The 8,900-nt window shown below is 38.5% G+C and overlaps 1 long non-coding RNA gene across 1 annotated transcript; it reads left to right on the forward strand.

The window, feature by feature from the left end:
* The first annotated feature begins 1,525 nt into the window (after positions 1-1,525).
* On the forward strand, positions 1,526-3,801 carry LOC121096402. Its single transcript, XR_005830488.1, has 3 exons — positions 1,526-2,249; positions 2,623-2,716; positions 3,735-3,801. It is a non-coding gene; the product is annotated as an uncharacterized LOC121096402 (long non-coding RNA).
* Positions 3,802-8,900: the final 5,099 nt, after the last annotated feature.

The raw sequence follows: 8,900 nt of genomic DNA on the forward strand, positions 1-8,900 counted from the left end.
CATTGCAGCAGATTTCATTAAGAGTTCCTGCACCTTGAAAGCAAAGCAAGCTGGAGAGCCAGAGGCAGGCTTTGCTCTCCATGCTGCCACTGGCTCTGAATGACTTTTGGACAAGTTTTTAAATCTGGTTCTTAGCTACCCATCTGTAACTAGCAGCTGCAGTGCCTGCCTCGGAAAGTGTCTGAGAATAGAACTGGTGGGAAAAAAGGACTTCTGTCCCAGTGACACTGTAAGAGACTAAAATGTAATATATATGTACATATGTATGTATTTATGTATATACTTTTTTGTTATACAGCATTGCTTTATACATATATGTAAATATATAATTTTAATCTCCAATTTAATCATAATGAAAAGCTAAATAATGAAAATCTTCATCACAGAATATTTCCTCTTCTCCAGATTTGATAAAGTTCAGCCATAACACATCTTATTAAGACAGTTAAATGCTTTGTTGTAGTTTTGATATTCTGTGAAAAGAAATGGTTTTGCTGAAGTGGAGTTTGCTCAAAAGCTGTTTCAGGAATGCCTTTCTGTTGCATAACTTAACATAGTACCTGGAAATTATTTTAAGCTCCTTGCAAAAGAACAGTCAGAGATCTATTACATTATAATTATTTATAATACAATTAATAATTACTATCATGATTACTTAACCCTTTTAAGTGTGCATGTTCTTTTTACGTACTTTCCTCCTTGCAGATTGATTATCTTAATTATGGTATTTCTGTTTGCATGTACTTAGTACCTATTAAAATGAGTCTTAAAATGCGTTCTCAAGGATTAGAAACTGCTTTGTATGTTTGGACGCTATCTCGGTGGGAACGGACTAGCTTTTTTCATCTCCCTGTGCTGATGGGGCTTGGATTTTGCATTATGTCTTTTTCCCAGACCTATGACAGAAAATTCTCTCTCTCTGTTCTCAGTATTTGGAGTATTACTGGTAACAGTCTAATGATTAACTCTTGGAGCAACGGGGAACCACATGTGTGCTGTCATCCCAACTTAGTGAAGTCTGCCAGTTCCTGAAAGAAGGAAGCTTCAAGAAGTTTGCAGAATTGACACATTTTGTAACTGGATAATGAATTAGCTTTTCACATTTCAGTCAATATTAAGGGGTATTGTTCACAAGCCCCTTGGCAATTAGGCAACTTCAAAATCCTCAGTGGACAGAGGTCAGTATGCAGGTCTGCACAGGAAAAGTCTGCAAGGCTGAACAGGTTACAGATACAATTTTAAAGAGACCTAGAAACCATTCCCCACTCTCCCCCTTCAAAATAAGTGATAACATACAAGGATAAACCTATCTCTGTTATGTAGCGTCTAAAATCTGGTGAGATTAGACTTAAATTTGGACCTCAGTATGCTGAGGCCCTGTACCCTTTGCAAAGTCCTACCCGCACAAGAAAGATGAGTTGAGCTTTGTGGTTTTTTTGTTGCTTTGTCTTTCCTGGCTGCGATGGGGTCATTTGACACAGTTACTACCCATGTTCACGCAGATGAGTGGTGCAGCAGTGGTCTATCTCCAGCTACATCAGCATTTTGAACTGAGTTTCTGCTCAAAACTTCTGCAGAGGTGGCTCATGTCTGCTGAGCTGCCCAGCCAGCTTGATGTGCTGGAAGACTCAAGGGTCTAAAGCATTATGCAGCTCTTCCTTTCCCCCACATAAGCCCTTGCTAGCTGTGTTTATGCTGTTATCCCCTGGACAGCTTTCCCATTCTGCTTCAGCTGCTTCTCTCAGTACAGCCTGTTATGGGGAAGGTCTCAAAAATTTTCCTTTTGCTCTCAGATTCAGATCTCTACATTACTGGGGAAGGACAGCTGAGGCTTTGGGATTCAGGAGATCTGAGTATTGGTTTTTTTTCTAGACTAAGTTCTGAGATGCTCTTTCTTCCTCACTGAACTATAAAGAGGAGCAATAATATTTGCCTGCCTCACTGGTTCATGCAGTGTTGTCTGTAACAGTTTTTGAGATACTTGCAGGAGGGTACCGTTAGAAAGTAAAGTACTATTGACAGTGGTAGTATCATGCTACAATTGTGTCTGAACCTTCCACCACTTAAACACAAGTGTTTAAGTTTTCTGTACCTCAACTTCGAATCAGTTACAGTATCATCACTGTAATCCAGGGCACTCTATACATCAGTAATGTACCAGTTATGTGTGCCTTTCGTAGGCTAAAAGACAAGGAAAGAAAAGCCATGGATGAAGGCTTCTGTCATGGATCAGAGCTGATACTGACCAGGTATTGCTTTCTTCCCTTCAGTTTTATAAGCTTTTCCAGTTTCTTCAGCCTGGTAGCTTTTATGCTGCCGTATTTATTGTTATATGGTTGGGGCTTTTTTTATTGCTGATAATAGCTTATTGAGACGAGGAACTTTATTTGCTTAACCTTGGATCTTTGGAAGAGAGACTGGTTACTTTGAACCTTTCAGCCTTCCGCTCTTAAAAGTGTTGAAAGAAGCAACTGTAATTTAGTGCTTTTATTGCAAATTTAAACACACAAATAGATGCCTTCATTCTTACAATCAACATCAAAAGGCCAGAGAGTCTGGAGTGTATCAACCATGTATTGGTCATTCACCATTAATCAACTTACACATGCCTATCTCTGTCAGGATCTCTTCTCCTTCCAGTGTGTTCACTCAGCTCCACTGCTGGAGAAATAGTCAGGAGGAACCCCAAGAACAGGAGGCTCCAGCTGTACATCCTGTAAGTAAGGACAACTTGGCTTCCTGCTGTACTTTGGAACGAACATAGCATTTTGTCACACAGATGAGCAGCTATGCTTATTTATATGCAATGCCATTACACCTCAGCCACGGAGCTTGGATACTCTGTGCTTCTCATGCAGATTACTTAAAATAACAGATCCTAACTGTTGAAGACTGATTAGTTAATTTTATAACTGATAAAACCCAATAAATTAACAAACATCAAAACACTTACGTTCAAAGTCCAAAAATTTAAAGAAAGAACAAACATGCGAATGTTTAACAGTTAATTTCCAGTCAGTACATACATGTGTATTTGTGTGTTACGATCCATCCGTTTTTCTGTTGCACAGTCTGTGCGTCATCACTACTTAACTCTGTGTGTTGTGCAATTTGTTTGGGCTTGCATCTTACAAGTCAATATATTGGTTTTCATTAGTGTTCCAGTTCCATAAAGTGAATTATCTCTTTGGACGGGAAATACACCAAAAGAACAGATATATTGCTTCAGAAGGACAGCGTTCTTGTTTGTGTGTATAGGTATTACTTAACAGAGGTTGCATATACTAGATGGCATGCATGCCTTTTTTGTGTTAGCTAAAATAAGATTTGATTGCATGTGTAATACACAGAATAAAATTTTAGAAATACATTTCTACCTAAAGGAATGGAGTTAAATCATACTTCCTTATTCTTTCCGTTCTGATGTTTACTCTTAACCCTGTGATTGTTACTTTTATGCACTGAAGATAAGCTCACTCACCATGTAAATCTAGTGACAGGAAAACTCTGCCTTGAAAAGCTTATATTAACATTCAAGAGCTCATATTTTTGCTAGACAAGCTAATTATGCAGAAAAAGGAAAAGTTATTAGATCACACATGATCTGCCAGTTGTGCAGGAAGTATTTAAGAAATACAGAAATTAGCTCGGATGTCCTAAATTCTGATCAGTATGTTAATCAAAGATCATCTTCCCTCTGTTGATTCCCTCTCTCTTGGTCTTCCTTATACCAGGTACATGCTTTGTGATGATAGTCCCAACAACAATGCCCAACATAAAGATAATATACAGACTAGCTGGTGAGGAAATGTAAATGCTCCCCCCCCTCTTTTTTTTTTTTTTTTTTTCTCCTCCCCTCCCCTCCCCCAGCAGTCTGTGTTGTGGCAGAGAGGGCAGAAGCTCAGGAGTGCAGCTGAATGGACCTACTGGCTCACCTTTGACAAAAGGGGCCCGTCCCTCTCTGCTGCTAGCTCTGGTGCATGGTGGTACATTGATTCAGTTCGCTGGTGCGGCAGAAGATGGGTCCTGGGTAGTTTTTGGTGGGTTACTGAAGTATTAACGTAAGGGGTCTACAAGTTCCAAGACCAGTTCAAGAAAAGCCTAGGGAATTTCCTTTATGCAAACCTTTCCACTTTTCTGGTTCATTACCTAAATTTGTCTCTAGAAACAAACAGGAACACTTTAAGAAGAATTATTCCATGGTGATAAATGTGGCACGACTGCTCTGCAATTTTGCTTTTATTCGCTAGATACAGATCAGTGTTTTTCTTTTCTCCTAGTCTCCTTTATGTTGAGCGATTGTCTAATGACAAGCTCTTCAAAGGAGAGAAACAATATTCTTACGCACATGGAAGCCTTCCATTGTTTCCCCTGCTGCTCCTTTGGCTTGATGCTGTATTCAAGGAGTAATTGTGGGAAGTCAGTGCTGCTCTTCCTAAACATAAACTAGGCTGAACTGCACTCTTCCTGTCTGCTGTTGTTAGCAACAGCATTAGAAAATTGCTGTGTACTAAGTCAGTCATGGAGGAGGAAAAGCAGGACACATTTCACAGCTGAATGCAATGCCTACCTTTTCACCTGCCGTACATAGGATTGTTTGCACTAGAAACTATGTCAAATAATCCTAATCACAGGGATGATTTCATTCCCTTTAATGAAATTATATGGGGAAGTAAAGCAAACAGCTTTAGATTCTGTTTTTTTTCTCAGCAATGATACTCTCTTTCAGACCAGTGCTAGCCCATGAAGGGAGCAGTTGTCTGTTTGTTCAGCAAGCACAGTAAGAACTTTTTCAACCTTTTATAGTCTTTTTAGCCAAGATTGTTATTAAATAATTTGTTCTTAGCCTTCTCGATGTCACCACAAGAGAAGTCAGTGAAATACAGTCAAACTTAGAACCAGACAAAAGACTAGTTTCTATATGCCTTGGCACCTTCTTACTTCAGATCAAGATTCTTAGGTGAAAGCCAGAGCAGAAGAAGAGGGGGGAAAAAAACCCCTCCTTAGAATTTCTGGATATATTTATTTGCAGCAAAGATTTAGTATAAAATATGTGTCAAAGAAATGCATTACATGAATGCATACTACCAAGGAGGGTCTTACTATAAATTTGTTCTTTTCAAGCCTGGATAGTTGGAATGAAACTCTTCCTGCTGCTAAATTTTTCTCTGTTGATATGTCCTGGGGATTTTATTATTCACAATCTTCCTTCCAAAGGAAGATATTTTCAGAAGTCAGAAAAAGTGTTGTTTTAGGGCACGTGTGGAATATCATATGGATATTCCTAGTATGGAGGACAGAATTTAATTCTGTGTTTTGAATTAGGTTCAATCTTTTGCTTCTGTTGTTTGAAAGATACTTCAGGAGCAACTAATTTTCTGAGCAACACATTTAGTTGCCAGTTGTTTTGAGACTGACAACTTTTCAAATTTCTATCTTGTGACATAGTAGTATATTTCCAAGTCTCAGATAAGCTAATTTGGACTCAAAAGATTAGTCAACTTAATCTAATTTAACATTTTTATTCCTTTTGTTCCTTTGTTCCTGCTTTTTACAAGGAAGAAAATTTATAAGGCATCCTTATAAGGTGGAGGCATGTGTCGTTTAATAATATGATTCAGAGAAGCATTTCATGCCTTTGATTAGGGTAAGAAAATTTTCTTTTTTTAAATCACAAAGACAGCGAATGATGATAAGTATGCTGGAAGGATTTTTAGGTTAACAAGGCATGAATAAATGTCAGCTTTCCATGAAGAGATGAATAAAGTGATTGTATTTACTGTGGCTGTGCAATGTGTTTAAGAATACCTAGTACTATTCAAAAATGCTCTTTTAATAACCTTTTTATACAGATAAGCATAGGCCCATGTGCATGTCACAGTCAAAAGTAAGAAGTCCTTTTCTGTGTGGAAGTGTCTAGTTTTAGAGCGGGGTTTGAAATTGTAAGTCTTCTGCAAAAGAAACAGGGAAACAAGGGTACGTTTGGCAGAAAGAGTGAAAAATTGGTCTCAAAACGTGAAATGAGAGCTAACAGCTTTTGCTACAACAAACTTTACTGACCTACATGATCAGTTGAAAAGACTAGATGGATTTTGGGATAGAAGCCCATCTTGAAAATGTATTTTTTCATGTCCTTGTGTTCCAGAAAAGTAATTATCCTGGACTGAAAAATGGTTTACAAAGTTGAAAGCTATTGTAATTTTTTTTCAAAGCAAAGAGTTAACAGGTTTCAGTCTAGAGAAATCAAGCCTTTGCTCAAACTGAAATACTTTAAATTCAGTAAAAGTTGCAGAAGCAGAATCTATCTAAAATACTCTGGCCATCGTGTATGAGGTCAGCAACACGGTATAATTGTGCTCAAGGCTCTGTTTTTCAAGGAGTGGTTTGAAGTATTCTTATAGCAAAACAATACTGTCTTCCTTATGGCTCATGCTCCGGGCTGTCATTTGGTCTTTATACCTTAGGGCCTGAATGAATATTCAGCAGTTCTGTAGGGATAAGGAGTAAAACCCTGGCCCAGCTGAAGTCAGCAGTTTCATGTAGATCTCATATATACAATCTAGAGTGTGTTTTTTTTTATTGTTGTTTGTTTGTTTGTTTGTTTTTTGGTTTTTTTTTTGTTTGTTTTTTGTGTGTGTTTGTCATAATGAGTTGTCACAGTCCTTCCCAGGTGGTTAAATTGTGTGTACACTGAGCTGGAAGAGCATTTCTTGGCATAGGATGAATGGTTGTGAATATGTTTGTCCCATCTGAACTTCCTGGCCAAACTGTAGGACCTGGGAAGGCAGCGAGAGGGCTGGAGCATGCCATGGCGAGCTGGCTGAGGCAAATGCGGTGCTTCCTGTGGTGCTAAAGTAACACCAGTTTTACAGCTATGGGACACATGGGATTACTTCTGAAGTCTTCCTGACGCTGGAAGATTTCAACATTATGTAGGTCAGATTTGCATAAGAGCATGCTTTATGCATAGGGCCTGTTGTTTTAAAGCAGGGTGTAATGACTTACCCATTGCGCGGCTGAGCTCTCTTTTTTAATGTTAAACACCCATGGAACTATGGTGGAAGAAGCCTCAGTTGGCCACATTTCTGAGAACAGTGCATCACAATAGCACATTAGTCATCCTTGCTTGATAAAAATAAGAAGGATGAATAGAGAAGCCCTAGCACAATGTAGAGCTCTCAAGAGCAGTTTATATTGAAAGAACTGCTTTTTTTTTTTTTTTTTTTTTTTTTTTTTAAGTGTGTGTGTACGAAGAAGCTGCTGCTACTTGAAAGCCTCTCAGTTTTAGGTTTGAAAAACTACAGACTCCTTGGGACTGCAGGACCTGTAGCAATGGTTGATTCAACCCTTTACTTTTTGGAATAAGAGAAACAAAATTTACGCTTCTGCTGTGGCATGAGGCCATCTGATGTATCCTTGGAAACAACAAAGTAGAAAAGGTCTGTCTGCTCTGTGTAAACATTCAAGAGCCCATAGCATTTTCTGGGTGAGCTGGGTTTTTGTCCTGAGTCACTACATTCTTCTTTCTCCACAACTGTGCAGTTAGCTGCTGCCTTCCAGCATGTTACACAGCGCAGCTGCATTGCATGTGAACAGTGCCTGGAGCACATGAAAGACTCTTTAAGTAAGTAATAGTGACCAATTGCACTACATTGAATAAAGGCTGTTAGTCTTTCTCTATTTCAGCGTGCAATAAAGGGCAGTTTCCAGGATTGATTAAATGGTGCAGTGCCAGATGTTAGGATCTGCTGGGCTGTATGTAGATCTTGGGGGAGAAAAGCAGATTTGATGATTTACGGAAAGACTTTTGCTTATAAAAGAAAAATGTGGAGATGGTTTTATAGTCTCTTAGCAGAAAAAAATAGAAGGAACTCTAGATGCAAAAGAATGATTTGAGCACTTGGTATGTTAGCTGGGCCATCAGGATGAGAATGATTTCTGTTTCTCCTTGTAAAATAATGTATCAGTCAAATGTTAGCCAGCATTGCAGGCAAGTGGCAAAAATGCAGCAGTAAAGAGCTCCCAATATATACCTACTAGGTGATGCTCATAATGCTGAAGGCACTGGGTCACACCTGTAAGTTCAAACACTTAACACTTGCTCCTTCATTCCCACATTTGTTCAATCCAACCTCTTTTGTTCTGTGGTGGGAGTCACTTAAAACTGGCTCATGAATTCACTGGGATATGAAGAATTCTTTAAGAATACGAAGCATTTTTACATGTAATATGATTTATAAGTTTGCTTTTTTCTGTATGACTAATTTAATTATAATTTCAAGCTGTGATGTTACACAACAGAGAGAATCACCCTCTGCTGTTACAGTCCCTTTTATTCTCTGCCTCTTATTTGGTTTGCCATTGAAACTTTGAGATAAATGCCTCAAGAAATGGTGCAACAGTCTCTCTAAGGCTTTGGAGGCCTGGACAAAGCAATGGAGAAAACATGCAACGTGCAACTTATGCACTAGGGAATCATGAAGACATTCAGTTATTGTTTTTTGTTTTCTGAGTAAAATTACAGTTGTAATTAAATTAAAAAGCAGAACTCAGGCTTATGAGGTGTTCAGTGCTCTCTGCTCCTTCTGACGACAGTAGGTCTGAAGAATGACAGTTCAGATATTTTTTTCTCTCCTCTCCCATGGCTGTACAGCACAGTGACATTTGTTCCAATCTTGAGGTGGCATTTAGATTAAACATTTGAAAATTAAATCTCTAACTCTGCTTAATAGACTAACCCCAAGGCAGATAGTAAGGCTATGAGAATAAGCTGCTGCTTCAGTTGAGTTGAAATATTATTTTAAAGACCTATATGTGTGTGTTAGGAATTCAGGACCAGTTTTGGAACTTTTTTTGGACTTCTTTTAATAATGCTGGGTTTTTATTGGGCATGGTCTGTT

Source organism: Falco naumanni, chromosome 12 (assembly GCF_017639655.2).
Source record: "Falco naumanni isolate bFalNau1 chromosome 12, bFalNau1.pat, whole genome shotgun sequence".
NCBI classification, from domain to species: Eukaryota; Metazoa; Chordata; class Aves; order Falconiformes; family Falconidae; genus Falco; species Falco naumanni.